The following is a 16620-nucleotide window of genomic DNA, read 5'->3' as shown; positions in this document are numbered from 1 at the left end:
ATAAAGATAACCTACATTTTTTAAAAACTCTGTCATTCTTTTTGCTTTAGGGTACGCTCCCCGGTACGCTCCGCGGTGCGCGTACCGGGCACTCCCCCGTGCAAATCGAAAAATTATTTTTATTTTTTTTGCCCCGCGGGGCCCTTTTATGGCCCCCACATCAAACTTCGGGGGTCAGGGGGGGTCTACCCTGCCCTCTTTTGGTCATTTCGCCTCTTTGTTTTTGCCACCTCTTGTGTCTCGATCCTACCGAGACAAAAGATGGCTGCCGCACCGGAGTGTTTGGAATGTTTACAGACACCCGAGAGCCAATCAGCTTTCCGCACGCGAACTCGCATAGCGCGCTGGTTCCCACGTACCGGGGCGCGCTTACAGATATATATATTTTTTTGAGAAATATCAACATTTACAGATATCGATATTTGGGAATTCTGCTATCTGATTGGCTGAGGCGTTACAAGCACAAGCTTGCTGCTGATTGGCTGCAAGCGCTATGTGCAGTTGCAACTAGGAAGTGTTGGCCGCTATTTTGTGATTCAGTTGAAGCTAGTAAGGGGAAAAAGGGAAGAAAAAAGGAGGAAAGAGGAAGGTAGGAGTGCTGTGAGGTCTGTAGGGTGGTTAGGGTGAGCTGTAGAGGGAGTGTGAAGTGAAGTATTTACCCCTACCGGTGTGAAAAAGCTGTTTTGCCCACTGTGAGAAGGTGCTGAGGTGAGGTGCCGGTACCCTCCAGGATGAAAGTGTGCGTGTAAACCGTGAGCTGAGGGCTGTAAACTGATGTGTTCTGGGCACTGTAGCATACTGGCCAAAGCAAAGTATTTACCCCTACCGGTGAGAAAGTGCTGTTTTGCCCACTGTGAGATGGTGCGGATGTGAGGGCCCGGTGAACTCGGCGATGAAAGCACGTGCCTAAACTGTGAGCTGAGTGCTCTGTAGCATACTGGCAGAAGCAAAGTATTTACCCTTACCGGTGTGAAAGTGCTGTTTTGCTTTAAGTGAGATGGTGTTGAGGTGAGGTATCGGTAAAGTCAGGGATGAAAGTGTGTGCTTAAACTGTTAGCTGAGTGCTGTAAACTGATGTGCTGTGGGCGCTGTAGCATACTGGCCGAATTGAAGTATTTACTCCTACCATTGTGAAAGTGCTATTTTGCCCACTGTGAGATGATGGTGAGGTGAGGTACCTGTACACCTAGGGATGAGAGCGTATGCCTAAACTGTGAGCTGAGTTGTCTGTAGCATATTGGTCGAAGCAAAGTATTTACTCCTACCGATGTGAAAGTGCTGTTTTGCCCACTGTGAGATGGTGGTGAGGTGAGGTGCTGGTACACCTGGGGATGAAAGCGTATACCTAAACTGTGAGCTGAGTGTTCTGTAGCATACTGGCTGAACCAAAGTATTTACCCTTACCAGTGTGAAAGTGCTATTTTGTCTAGAGTGAGATGGTGCAGTGGTGAGGTACCACCAAACTCGGGGATAAATTTGTGCACCTAAACTGTGAGCGGAATTCTGTAAATGGATGTGCTCTGGGCGGTGTAGCATACTGGCTGTTGTAGCATATGTGTGCAGGTGGTGTTAGTATGCGTTTAGAGTTTAGCGGGAGTGAGAAGCAAAGTACTCACTGGTACCAGACTGAAGACTCAGGGATGAGTGTGAGTGTCAGTCATGTGTTTATTGCTGTAAAGTGATGTGCTGTGGGTGCTGTAGGATACTGGCCGCTGTAGCATACCTGTGTAAGTAGTGTTAGTGTGTGTTTATACTATACATGGAGTGGGAAGTGAACTACTCACCCCTACTGGTCTGCAGACTTAAATAAAGTCTTTTAGGAAGCAGGAATAAAGACATAATCGTGAAGAATATAATGGAGAATGTTGCAATGACAAAGAGGAAACATGGTGAAATGAGGTGTGTATAAGAAAGTGGCTGTGGGTAATAAAGGCATGGAGTTTGAAAATTATAATGAAAGTTTCTTTATTTAAATGCCATAATTGGACCCACTGGTGCAAGAGCTAGGGCATCCAGCTGATGCAAAGTTGAACCACTTCTGCTGTATTTAAAACGTAAGCTCCTGCATCAATGAATTGCATATTACATGTTACAGTTGCATGTGACATAAGCAATAGCTATTACACCTGAATGACTCTACATTCTATAAGGAAAATAACGGTATGATACGATTGCCACATGTATGCATTAAGAAAAGAAAGAAATTGCAAACATTTAATCGTCAAACTTTTTAAGTACCTTGGCAGTGCTTTTTTGTAACAGAACATTATCAACAGTTGAATAGTTAGCAATCTGTTGTACAGCAGCCCCGGTTCGTCCACTGGGGTGTTGGAGCGTAGCCCCCCCGCCCACAGCCGCCCACAGCTCCCTCGGCGTATTGAACTTAAGTAAACTGAATCAGTTTACTTAAGTTCAAGACGCCGAGGGAGAACTGACAATGCATGGCAGTCACCATGATGTCAGACCGCCCACCCCCTTCGGAGTCTAAAGGGGGTGGGTGGTCTGGCGTCATGTTGACAGACATGCATTGTCAGACATGGGGCAGCAGGCAGCAGGGCAACACAAGTGCGCATGAGTGGGGACGGAGGGCGCCGTGCCCACTCATGCGCACTTGTGTTTTTACATGTTTTGGCACTTGTGTTTTTACATGTTTGCACATGCCCATTAGGAGACCCTCGGTCTCCTAATGGGAAGGCAGCGGCACCGGCTATTTGACCATCATCCCAACTACACCATTTTAGCCCTGAAGTTGTCACGGGATCACTTCCATATGTGACAAAACACGTGTCGGCTGGTTTCTCGCACATTTCTGATTAATTAAACACACGTAAAACTACTCATCTGGTGTGGATCTAACATCCTGTTTAGTTAACTATATCATACGGAACCAATTTTGACACTCCTTACATGTGCCCTGGACTGTGTTTTGCTTCGAAATTGTGGGTTTCTGGACTCACATACATACTGGGGTTTCAAGGTGTGTTTCCTCGACAGGTTGGCACCGTACATACACGCAATTTATCATACAGACGCATAACTTAGCCTGAGCGCCAATCTTCCTGTTCAACACAACATCCTGACATTGACAAGATGTTAGAACTGTATCTGAGAGTGGAGATGGAGTTACTCCCTTGTACCAGCTGCAACCAACTCTATGTCCCAACAGCCAAACAGTGTCTTGATCCCACAATGGATGATGTTAGAACTGCATCTGAGACTGGAGATGAAGGTACTCCCTTCAACCAGCTGCAAACAACTCTAGGTCCCAACAGTGGAACAGTGTCTAAATCTCACAATAGACAATGTCCAATATCACCTGCTGCTTGCTTTTCTCAGAAGTTTGTGTGTTGAGGTACATCACACTCTATGCTTCCATAGCTAACTGCTGCACATGATTATTGCCTTCAATTAACAATGCAGACAGTAGTGTTCACAATTCAGATTGAGTCGCTATTGTAGATGATGCAGTTCTGTAAGAGAAGAGATTGCTGTAGTGTGCTCTGTCTGCACCACTTATAGGCATCATTGCAGGCTCCACACACGTTTTCTTTGCTTTGCGTATTGCAAACTGTAGAGCTCAAGTCAATTCCACGTGGCTGTGGGCCCTTGCTGAACGCTCTCTCTGGCCTGTACTGCAGACTTCAGTCTTCACATTTGACTTTGAGTCGGTATTGTAGATGATGCAGTCCTGTAGGAAAAAATATTGCTCCAGTGCTCTCTGTCTGCACCACTCATATGCATCATTGCAAGCTCTGCACACGTTTTCTTTTCTTCACGTATTGCAAACTGTAGAGGTCAATGCCATGTGGCTGTGGGCCCTTGCTGGCTGCTCTCTCTGGCCAACTCAAGGTCAGTGGGAAGTGTTCACCACAGTGGTGTGGGAACACTTAGTGTCTTTTAAAATACCCCTCACACACCAAAAGGCCCCTTGGTGTCATGCATCATCATCGGGGTCTTCACACCGCTCTAACGGGATGCGGCGTGCTACGACCTACGACTACACGGGAGCACTTTTTTGGTTTTTGACTATATGTGGTGCATGTGTTCGGGGGTATTTATATGTGAGTGGTGGGACGTGGTGAAAGGTTAAAAAGTACCTGGCTTGGGAGTATAACAAAAAAAAAATGTATTCCTAACTCCGGCTGGTACTATTAAAAGAAGTGCAGTGCGAGGTGAGATCTGTCGTGTTAATGGACAGTACCTCTTGTCTGCGTCGACATGTTTCGGAGACAAAGCTCCTTCTTCAGGACGGGGGCACAACTTCCCCACCTTACTCACGTTTCATTATTATTACCAAAAGATGTATTAATGTTGATAACAAAAAGTAAAAAATATTTTAAAGTCTATGCATATAGCACTTAAGGCTATGGTGTGCCTACACTGGATTTTTACAAGTTCATTGCTAATTGCATGCCCTGTAAGGAAAAAAGAACAAAGAATAATGGTTACCCATGTACCGGGTAGTTCAGACAGGTGCAGTCACCTGGAACCATACCCTGTGCTTTAATAAGCCCTGTAAAGAAAAAGACACTGACAGAACATACAACATAGAAACATGTATTACTAGGAATATAGAAACATAGGTCATACTAGTAAAGTTTGCTTGCTTGCTTCATGAGCATTAGGAACGTCTGGGGGTGTTTGCTAATATGCAATCTGTAGTGAGAAGTAATGCAGGTATAACTATTCATTCGCACTTACTTAGTTGGTCTTAGAAATGCTTGTTTTTTACTCCATACTCACGAACTCTGGATGAGTTATCCTCCGTCTTACCCCACACGCTGCTCCGCTGAAGTGAGGAGAGCTCAAGGCGATCGGTATTTAAATGTTATACCCTGTGTGTTGTTAATTGTTTCCCTCGTTAGCGAGAAACCGGAAGTGGGAAGATGTCCAAAAAAGGGTATTCCACCGCTTATTGAGTCCAGCTAGTGTTAAATTGACTGAATATAAGCCCTTATTTGGGACGTCCAGTAGCGCTCGGTAAGTATCACAGCTCCGTATGGTCAAGGGAGCTGTCCATTGCTTCGCGCATGATCAAAGCGTGTAATACTGTGTTGCGCATGCGCGAGGGGTTCCGGTTATCACCCGCGCATGCGTAGTAGAGGGAGACTGGTTTTCTCATTAGCCGAAAAAGGTCTGATTCTTACATTGGCCAAAAAATAGGGGTTGAGCAGTTAAAGACCTGCCATAAATTGGGCATTAATCCTTCTTTGTAAAAGGCGGTCGATTGTACACGTTTTTAAACGTTTTTAAACACAATACCATAGTATTGAATATTGTGATGCCCCGGATCATGGGGTAAGTTTGCGGATCGATATGTAGTCATTATAAAGGTTTGGGGGCAGTACTTTGTAACACCTATGGGTTGTGTGAGCGGGAGACGCAGACTACTTTAGTGGGACAATTGTCCCCAAGGAACTTCATCGTTCAAACCTGTAATGTGGGTACCTAGACGGAACACCCATCTTTGTTCTTTCTGAAAGAGACCCACATGAGATGGCAATTGTTCAATCACTGTCCACCTTAAGTCAATTCAATTCAATTCAATTTGACTTTATTCGGTTAAAAGAATAATAACCATAAAAGTACATAAAAAACAGTTCATAATAATACAATATCAGTACATAGTGCAAAAAATTCAAGTAAAACATTGATTAAATTTAAGTACAAATTGATTTACGTAATCTAAAAACATTGCTAAAAAATTCCGAGATGCAGGCAACATTAAAGATAACATCTAATTTCTGGAGTTCCAAGAAGGCAACCCTACAGCGTCTCACACCCATTTCCCTTAAAATTGGTATAATCAATCTTTTCCTGGGTAAAGTATAATATTTACAGAAAAATGTGATATGGATGTCAGACGTTTCGGATAGGTCATCGCATGGGCATTTAGTCAAATTACATGACCAACAATTCATTGCGGGGAAACTTAGGGCCCTAAAGAGGATACCTAACCTGAATCGGGTCAAAATAGTAATGTGGGTACCTCGACGGAACACCCATCTTTGTTCTTTCTGAGAGAGACCCACATCAGATGGCAATTGTTCAATCACTGTCCACCTTAAGTCATTCACGCAGTGTTGAGCATTGAGATAGTGTGTTGGCATTTTTGTTGTGCTCTTTTTGCAACGTACATTGCTGTTGTGCTCGTACATGCGTGTTTTTATGGCCCTAGTGGTCATGCCCACATATTCTAAGCCACGGGGACATGTGATGAGATATGCCACGTTTTTGGTATTGCAGTTTGTCATCTTATGCTGCTCCCAGGTAGTGCTATTCCTGAAAGTTAATGTGGTGCTCTTTTGTGTAAGGTGGCAACTGCTGCAATTACTGCACGGGAAATTACCTTGTACTCCTATGGTAGGTTGTCTGGTTTCAAGGGCAGGCTTTAGTCGTGTGTGCACTAGTATGTCTTTAAGGTTCCGTCCTCTACGATGTGCGAACATTGTTTTTTCCAGATTAAGGTTGCCACATGTTAAAATACCCCAATGTTTGTTGATGATCTTGGAGATTTCATTGGACATGGTGTTATAAGTTGTCACACATATTGGTCGTTTGACTTCTGTGGGTGCAGTCTCTCTATCCTCCAGTAGAGCCTCTCTGTGGGTATTCTTTTCCCGCTTCATAGATTTGGTGATGATTTTTACAGGATATTGTTGTAATTTTAGTTTCTCTTTCAGATCACAAGCCTGTGTTCTGAATTCCGAATGAGATCGCACTCAATGTGATTTTGAGAAAATGTATTTACTATAATATAAGTTCATTACAGTTAGAAATAGATAACTGAGTAAAATATTTTTAATTATCGATTGCTCTTATATACACTTTAAAGTTATTTAGACATAGGTTTGAGCAAAAACAATAAGGGAATGGTGTATACTGCGCGATATTGTACGTCTATGATGTAACACAGGGCCTGGCAGCGTGCATTAGTCGCATTTGGAGCGCGCAGTGGGTGCCACCCCATACGTACATAACGTAACGAGCCGCTTCATAGTAGTGCGTACCAGTCGAATACCGCAGTAGCAGCTGCTGCAACCTCATACGTACATGTTGTTACGCGGGACGCGGTGTCACAAACCCGTTGGATACGAAATGCGCATCATTTAAATGTGGTGGATAGGATTTGCATGCTTGTTGGTAGACTACCGGTACAAGACTGCAGTTTTCTCGCCCCCAAAAAAAGGTTGATAAGCATACTTTTGGGGGAAGATGTAAAACATTGCATAATTTTTAAAGTTAAAAAAAGGATAATAGAGTTGCAAAATATTAAAAAACAACTAGAAAAAATATATAAATATTAAAATTTGAAATAAACATTTAAAAAACCTTTGAAATTCACTGAAAAAACCATAGGTTTTGCAGACTTTATAGTTAGGATCTAGCATTTAAAAAACCTTAGACATTCAATGAAAAAAACCATAGGTTTCAGGGATGTTATAGTTAGTTGGACATTTGACTCATATAAAACCCGAGAAATACGCCAGTTATAGTTAGTTGAGCTAACTATAACTCGCGCGCCCGCAATGCTCTGCTTGATGACATCACATATGACATCCCTCATGACATGGTCAGTGACATCACTGATGACATCTCAAATGACATCACTGATGACATCACTGACAACATCATCCATGTGATCATCTGATGCACATACTGATGCCCTAATATAAACTATGATACACGCACTCTAAAATACAGACTACTATTTTTGAAACCATACACACAAGAACGCCAGATACGACATACCACCAACTATTTCCTAGGTCTATACATACATCCAGTGTCTTATTCATACAGTTACTCATCAATATAGTACTATAATATGTACTGATACACCTATACATACAGTCACACTCTACCACTCATCCATAGAGTTAGTCACACGCCTAGTCAGTCATGCAAAGAATGAATTACATACTCATTTACTCATGTATACAGTTATATACACCAACTGAGTTATTTATACACACACCACATCACTTATGTATGCAGATACGAAGACATACTTAGTGTCTTATGCAATCACTGATAGAAGCAGACTGTGATTTATACAACCACTCTTCAAATAGCTTACTCTTGTGTATACTCATTTATATACTTCAACACTGACATATACTGCCTTAAAACATATGTGGTTATTTACAAATATTCCACTGAGACATTCATTCATTCACCAACACACCCATACACACAGTAAGTCACCCATACAGTCCTTTACAGGTGCACTTTTGAATCTATACAACTAGTGAATTACCCACTCAGACATCTATGCACAGAGTCACACAAACCCCCATCCACAAACAAGACACTCAGCCCCCCATACAGATACTCAAACAGCAAATCCATAACCTATATAGACACTCATGTAGCTACTCACCAACTCATGCAGACGCTTACACACTAACTGAGAGACTAATACAGACATTCACACAGTTTAGTCACTAACTCATGTATTCAGTAAGACACATTTAATCACTCACTTATACAGTCAGTCACACACCTACTCAATAATCCAGTTAGGCACTTGTAAATCCACTCATTCTTCAATACACCTTGGCATAGATATATATGAAAAATATCTAAACTTTTCAGAAACACACATTCACTGGATGATGTCATCAGTGATGTCACTGACCATGTCATGAGTTATGTAATATGTGACGTCATCAGCAGTGCATTGCGGGCGCACGAGTTATAGTTAGCTCAACTAACTATAACTGGCGAATTTCTCTGGTTTTATCCGAGTCAAATGTCCAACTAACTATAACATCCCTGAAACCTATGGTTTTTTCAGTGAATATATATATATAAAAAAACACAGGTTTCAGGGACGTCATAGTTAGTTGGACATTTCAATGGTACAAAACTAGAGAAATCCGCCCGGTATAGTTAGTTGAGCTAACTATAACTCGCCCCCTGCAATGCACTGTTGATGATGTCACATATTACATTATTCATGACATGGTCAGTGACATCACTGATGACATCACTAATGACATCTCAAATGAGGACCATGGTGGGAGCCCCAATGCCCCCACAATTCCTGCCAGCTCCCTGCCTCCTTCTGTAGCCGACATTGCTTTTGGACAAGGGGAACTGCTAACATGCATCTCCCCTTCCCCAAAGCAATACTGCTTTCCTTCTTGGAAGAGAGGGCAGGTTTCCTGCTCTCGCTTCCAAGAAGCAAAGCAGTGTTTGCTCCCGCCTTGTCATTGCAAACAGCAATGTCCCAGGGTGGGCACCCCGGGAGTTTTGCAGGATCCGGTCCAGGGGGGTGACGGTCCTCAGGGCCATCCAGGGCTCAGGAGGGGCCTGCGCTGTACCCTCCCTTCAACTGCAAAGCCCCTGGGAGGTAGTGTTCTCCGGGGCAGAAGGGGGCCCGTGAGGCCCCTGCCTCAATTATAAGAAAGCCCCGGGAAGGTGTCCGTCCCCAGGGCAGCGGTGGGGGTTGGAACCCCCATGCGTTAAATATTCAAGGGCCAGGGAAGCTGCAGGTGGCCATGTACCCCCTGCATACAATTCACTAAGCCCTAGGGAGGTGGTGGTCCCCGGGGCTGTGGAACCTGGCACACTCAGGAGCTTATAGAAAATGAAGTGCGGGAAAAGTTTGCGAAGATTCGTCAACCGGCGCCAAAGATATTGTCAAATCAAAAAATGCTTCTCCTATGGAAACTAGGTTCTAACTATATCTACCTACTGGTAACCGCTAGTAGGTAATATATATATATATATATATATATATATATATATATATATATATATATATATATATATATATATATATATATATATATATATACATATACATGGAGAACCAGTTGAAGGCATCCGCCGAAATGCGTTGGTAATTCTATTGTCTTTCTTTGTGTCAAAGGAATATGCAATACTCACAAAACAAAATAAAATTGGAAAATTGGAAATTATAAAAAATACCTCTTGGAGGCTGAGTATCTGTGCATGGCAGCTGCGTTGGTGGTTCGGGAACGAGAATAGCTAGCTAGATAGATAGATAGATAGATAGATAGATAGATAGATAGATAGATAGATAGATAGATAGATAGATAGATAGATAGATAGATAGATAGATAGATAGATAGATAGATAGATAGATAGATAGATAGATAGATAGATAGATAGATAGATAGATAGATAGATAGATAGATAGATAGATAGATAGATAGATAGATAGATAGATAGATAGATAGATAGATAGATAGATAGATAGATAGATAGATAGATAGATAGATAGATAGATAGATAGATAGATAGATAGATAGATAGATAGATAGATAGATAGATAGATAGATAGATAGATAGATAGATAGATATGCGTTGCTTAAAATATTTGGTTGATGCAAAAGTGTTATTCTTTCCATGTTAGGCTTCTAATCGTTATATGTTGTTTTGCAGCATTCTTTTGTTGAAATGTTCCGTTCCGCACTGTGCTGGCAGTGCTGGATTTTTCTTTTACCTGCTTACTATGGTGCTAGTTCGACCATTTTTTCTCCATCAGGCACTAGATTTTATTATATTTATTACTAGCAGCCCGACCCAGCGTTGCCTGGGGCACAAAGGGGCTGGGGGCAGCATTTGAGGCTTGCGTGCACTTCTGCCCCCGGCCCCTCCCGCCCCCTCCTGCCCGTGTCCCGGAGATTCTTACCTCAGCCGCCGGTCCCGCTCCAGGCGCCCCGCCCACGCAGGCCACCACTCTCCAGGCGCCCCGCCCGCACAGGCCGCCACTTCGCACAGCAGCAGGCAGGGCCGCGGCAGTCCTCCCAGCAGGTCACGATCTTCGGCGCCATTTCCGGAAGTGTTGCCAGGGAGCCCAAACGCAAAAGATGTCATCACGCAGATGTTACGGCCGGCGCTATTAGCAAGGGACCACTTTATTTTTATTTCGAAATTTTTTAAACAACGTATATTTTTTATTTTTAATAGCCTATGTCCTTCTGCTTGCCCTGAGGTTTTTAACGGTGTCTTGGGTGTTTTGATTGGTGGTGTACTTTTCGAGTTTACCTGGCTCAAAGGTTTGTGTTCTCTCTTTATAATAGTAGTATAGATAACATTTATAAAGCGCACTAATACCATCTGGTGTCCTGGCGCTGAAGTGATAACTCCCTGAGGTTAAGGTTCCGCGGCTAGATGGTAAAGAGCCATGTTTTGAGATGTTTTCTGAAAGCTAGCAGATTGGTGATTGATTTAAGGGTCAGGGGGTGGGAGTTCCATGCCTTTGCTGCTCCTCAGAGAAAGCTCCATCCCCCCCAGCGTGCCTTCCTAATCCGCGCTGTTTTGATCAGTCCCATACTGGCAGACCTCAGATGTCTCTCTGGTCTATACCACTGGAAATGATCTTTAAGAGAGACTGGACCCAAGCCATGCAGTGCCTTAAAGACAATACAGAGGGCTTTAAACATGATCCTCTTTCGCATCGGAAGCCAATGCAATTTCTCCAGTTCCTTGGTAGCTGAAGCAAATTTGGGCAGGCCTCCAATGAGGCGGATGCGGCGTTTTGTAGAACCTGAAGTTTATTCAACACTCCCTGTTGGGCCTCAAGGAAAAGACTATTACAATAGTCGAGGCGCGACAAAACAAGTGCCGTCACCACCGTTTTTTTGCTTCCCTCAGGTAGGAAGGGAAGCACTTTCATAATGATTTTCAGGAGCCAGTATATGGACGATGTCAGCGCCATAACTTGCGGTTTAAAAGAAAGTTGACTATCTATAATGACTCCCAGATTTTTTAGCTTTTGAGCTGGAGCGGGTGGTTCTCCCATGTCAGTTGGCCACCATCTTGGACTCCAAAGATTTGAGTTGGACCCAAAGACAATCACCTCAGTCTTGGAGGAGTTGAGTTTTAGGCAATTTTTGCCATCCAAGAACTGACTGCTGACATGCATTCCTGAAACCTGGCTGCCACCACCAGCTCTTTCTCCGGGAGCACCGAGACCACGATCTGGGTGTCATCTGCGTAAGAGGTTAACTCGAACCCAAAGGCTCGGATCACCGGAGCAAGGGAGGATACATATACGTTAAATAAAGTGGGGCTAAGGGAGGATCCTTGAGGGACCCCCCCGGGGAGTTCGAAAGGTCTTGATTCGGCATCCCCCATAGCCACCACTTGTACCCGGTCTTTCAAAAAGGCCTTCAGGATGTTGAGTGCTTTCCACTGGATCCCGCAGCCCTCCTACCGGTCCACCAACAAAGCATGGTGAACCGTATTGAAGGCCGCTGTTAGATCCAAAAGGATCAGCACTGCTTGGCCCCCATCATCAAGCAACTTCCGGACCTCCTCTGTAGATTTAATCAGGGCGGTCTCAGTGCTGTGTCCTTCTCTAAACCCATGTTGAGCCGGGTCTAAACCCATAGCGTAACGCAGGAAGGAGCAGAGCTGGGAGTTCATGATTTTCTCAACCAGTTTTGCAGGTAGAGGTAATCTGGTAACAGGTCTATAGCTATTGGGGTCCATGATGTCCAGCAAAGGTTTTTTGAGTAGTGGACGGATGGATGCCCGCATCCACACTGTGGGAAAGTCGCCGTTTTCAAACATTAAATTAAAAAATACCAGTTAGAGAATCTGCAATAGTGACGGCTGCCAGCTTTGCAATTGACGTGGGGCATGGATCATGAGGAGAGCCGGACTTTGTTTCCATCATAAGTTTTAAAACCTCATCAGAGTTTACTGGCTTAAAGGCAGCAAATTTTTCCTCCAAGGTCCCGACCGGGGGGGCCCTTTGGCACTTCTCCGCACTGCTCAAGGTCACCTGCTGTTCGAGTGTGGGGAAAATTACTTGAACTTTATTCAAAAAGAAGTCAGCCAGTAATTGACAGAATTCGATATTGGGGGGCACAGCCATCACTTTAGGGGAGGTTAAACTGACCACTGTATCAAAAAGTTCCTTTGCCGAGTTCTTAGCCTTCTCAATTCTATCTGTATAGAAATCGCTCTTGGCCTTTCTGATGTGCTCTTTATATGACCTAAGGCTAATTTTTAATCTCTCTTTATCCAGTTCGTGGTAATTCACTCGCCAGATTCTTTCTAGCTTTTTGCATATGGTTTTCTTTTCTCTAAGCTCAGCCGAGTACCAAGGGGCCGAAGGTACCGGCCTGGTAGGCCGACACTTCTTAGGTGGGACTAACCTGTGACAGGCCTTATCAAGCCACTCAGTGTATTCGATGGAGGATTTACTCACATTGGTTTGCATAACTGGCCTTGATGCTATCAACAAATCCTCCAGGACTGGCCCATCAATGTTTTTCCAGGCCCTGTACATCCTGGATGGTTGCCCCTCTCTCAGATTCTTCCTAACCAGTGTACTGAGGATGGTAAATAACACAGCCCCATGGTCTGACCAGGACACAGGTTCAGCCTTGGAAAAAATCAGATTGGGATTGTTCGAGAAAATCCCATCTAATGTATGGCCGGCCAGATTCGTTCCCCCGAAGACCCTCTGGGTCAACCCCATAGTGGTCATCATCTCCACTAGGGCAATAGTGTCCACATCGGTGTTTCTTTCTAGATGGAAATTGAAGTCGCCCAAAACCGTAAAGAAGTTGGTGCACAGGGCTTCCTCCAAGATACTACCGGAAGGCTTCCAATAAAGTAGACTTCGACCCTGGAGGTCTGTACAGGAGACACCCCTTAAAGGAGTGATGGTTGGAAAGCTCCAACTTAAACCCCAGGGCTTCACATGCCCCGGAGGTCACTGGGAAGAAGGTTCCCTGCAGGGACGTTTGGTAAATAATAGCCAGATCCCCTCCCTTTTTGCCAGGTCTGTCCAGGACAAAGTTACAGTAATTCGGTGGAGTAGTCTTTACCAAATCGGGACCGGACGCTGCATCCGTCCATGTTTCGGTGATAAAGGCTATTTGGATATTTCTGTCCCCAATAAGCTCAGCACACTCAAGGCTGTGTTTTACCAATGATCTGGCGTTAATAAGGAGACAGTTGGTAATTTGATCTCCTCGATTTTCTTTAGACGTATGAAAATTGGTGAAGGTCCTAGTTCTGCCCCCGATAATCGGTGGAAGATTAACTTTACAAACAGGACAGCATTGCGTGGCTTCCTGACGCTCGCTTTCTGGGGCCAGCGTGATACAGCTATAATTCTCACCTGCCTCAGGGGTGTATCAGAAAGAGCCCGCCGGTTCGCACAGCAGCAGGCAGGGCCGCGGCAGTCCTCCCAGCAGGTCACGATCTTCGGCGCCATTTCCGGAAGTGTTGCCAGGGAGCCCAAACGCAAAAGATGTCATCACGCAGATGTTACGGCCGGCGCTACTTGCAAGGGACTACTTTATTTTTATTTCGAAATTTTTTAAACAACGTATATTTTTTATTTTTAATAGCCTATGTCCTTCTGCTTGCCCTGAGGTTTTTAACGATGTCTTGGGTGTTTTGATTGGTGGTGTACTTTTCGAGTTTACCTGGCTCAAAGGTTTGTGTTCTCTCTTTATAATAGTAGTATAGATAACATTTATAAAGCGCACTAATACCATCTGGTGTCCTGGCGCTGAAGTGATAACTCCCTGAGGTTAAGGTTCCGCGGCTAGAGGGTAAAGAGCCATGTTTTGAGATGTTTTCTGAAAGCTAGCAGATTGGTGATTGATTTAAGGGTCAGGGGGAGGGAGTTCCATGCCTTTGCTGCTCCTCAGAGAAAGCTCCATCCCCCCCAGCGTGCCTTCCTAATCCGCGCTGTTTTTGATCAGTCCCATACTGGCAGACCTCAGATGTCTCTCTGGTCTATACCACTGGAAATGATCTTTAAGAGAGACTGGACCCAAGCCATGCAGTGCCTTAAAGACAATACAGAGGGCTTTAAACATGATCCTCTTTCGCATCGGAAGCCAATGCAATTTCTCCAGTTCCTTGGTAGCTGAAGCAAATTTGGGCAGGCCTCCAATGAGGCGGATGCGGCGTTTTGTAGAACCTGAAGTTTATTCAACACTCCCTGTTGGGCCTCAAGGAAAAGACTATTACAATAGTCGAGGCGCGACAAAACAAGTGCCGTCACCACCGTTTTTTTGCTTCCCTCAGGTAGGAAGGGAAGCACTTTCATAATGATTTTCAGGAGCCAGTATATGGACGATGTCAGCGCCATAACTTGCGGTTTAAAAGAAAGTTGACTATCTATAATGACTCCCAGATTTTTTAGCTTTGAGCTGGAGCGGGTGGTTCTCCCATGTCAGTTGGCCACCATCTTGGACTCCAAAGATTTGAGTTGGACCCAAAGACAATCACCTCAGTCTTGGAGGAGTTGAGTTTTAGGCAATTTTTGCCATCCAAGAACTGACTGCTGACATGCATTCCTGAAACCTGGCTGCCACCACCAGCTCTTTCTCCGGGAGCACCGAGACCACGATCTGGGTGTCATCTGCGTAAGAGGTTAACTCGAACCCGAAGGCTCGGATCACCGGAGCAAGGGAGGATACATATACGTTAAATAAAGTGGGGCTAAGGGAGGATCCTTGAGGGACCCCCCGGGGAGTTCGAAAGGTCTTGATTCGGCATCCCCCATAGCCACCACTTGTACCCGGTCTTTCAAAAAGGCCTTCAGGATGTTGAGTGCTTTCCCCTGGATTCCGCAGCCCTCCTACCGGTCCACCAACAAAGCATGGAGAACCATATCGAAGGCCGCTGTTAGATCCAAAAGGATCAGCACTGCTTGGCCCCAATCATCAAGCAACTTCCGGACCTCCTCTGTAGATTTAATCAGGGCGGTCTCAGTGCCTTGTCCTTCTCTAAACCCATGTTGAGCCGGGTCTAAACCCTTAGCGTAACGCAGGAAGGAGCAGAGCTGGGAGTTCATGATTTTCTCAACCAGTTTTGCAGGTAGAGGTAATCTGGTAACAGGTCTATAGCTATTGGGCTCCATGATGTCCAGCAAAGGTTTTTTGAGTAGTGGACGGATGGATGCCCGCATCCACACTGTGGGAAAGTCGCCGTTTTCAAACATTAAATTAAAAAATACCAGTTAGAGAATCTGCAATAGTGACGGCTGCCAGCTTTGCAATTGACGTGGGGCATGGATCATGAGGAGAGCCGGACTTTGTTTCCATCATAAGTTTTAAAACCTCATCAGAGTTTACTGGCTTAAAGGCAGCAAATTTTTCCTCCAAGGTCCCGACCGGGGGGGCCCTTTGGGACTTCTCCGCACTGCTCAAGGTCACCTGCTGTTCGAGTGTGGGGAAAATTACTTGAACTAAAAAGAAGTCAGCCAGTAATTGACAGAATTCGATATTGGGGGGCACAGCCATCACTTTAGGGGAGGTTAAACTGACCACTGTATCAAAAAGTTCCTTTGCCGAGTTCTTAGCCTTCTCAATTCTATCTGTATAGAAATCGCTCTTGGCCTTTCTGATGTGCTCTTTATATGACCTAAGGCTAATTTTTAATCTCTCTTTATCCAGTTCGTGGTAATTCACTCGCCAGATTCTTTCTAGCTTTTTGCATATGGTTTTCTTTTCTCTAAGCTCAGCCGAGTACCAAGGGGCCGAAGGTACCGGCCTGGTAGGCCGACACTTCTTAGGTGGGACTAACCTGTGACAGGCCTTATCAAGCCACTCAGTGTATTCGATGGAGGATTTACTCACATCGGTTTGCATAACTGGCCTTGATGCT

The sequence above is a fragment of the Lissotriton vulgaris genome, chromosome 9 (assembly GCF_964263255.1).
Source record: "Lissotriton vulgaris chromosome 9, aLisVul1.2, whole genome shotgun sequence".
Classification (NCBI taxonomy): Eukaryota; Metazoa; Chordata; class Amphibia; order Caudata; family Salamandridae; genus Lissotriton; species Lissotriton vulgaris.
Note: the sequence above shows the minus strand (reverse complement) of the source record.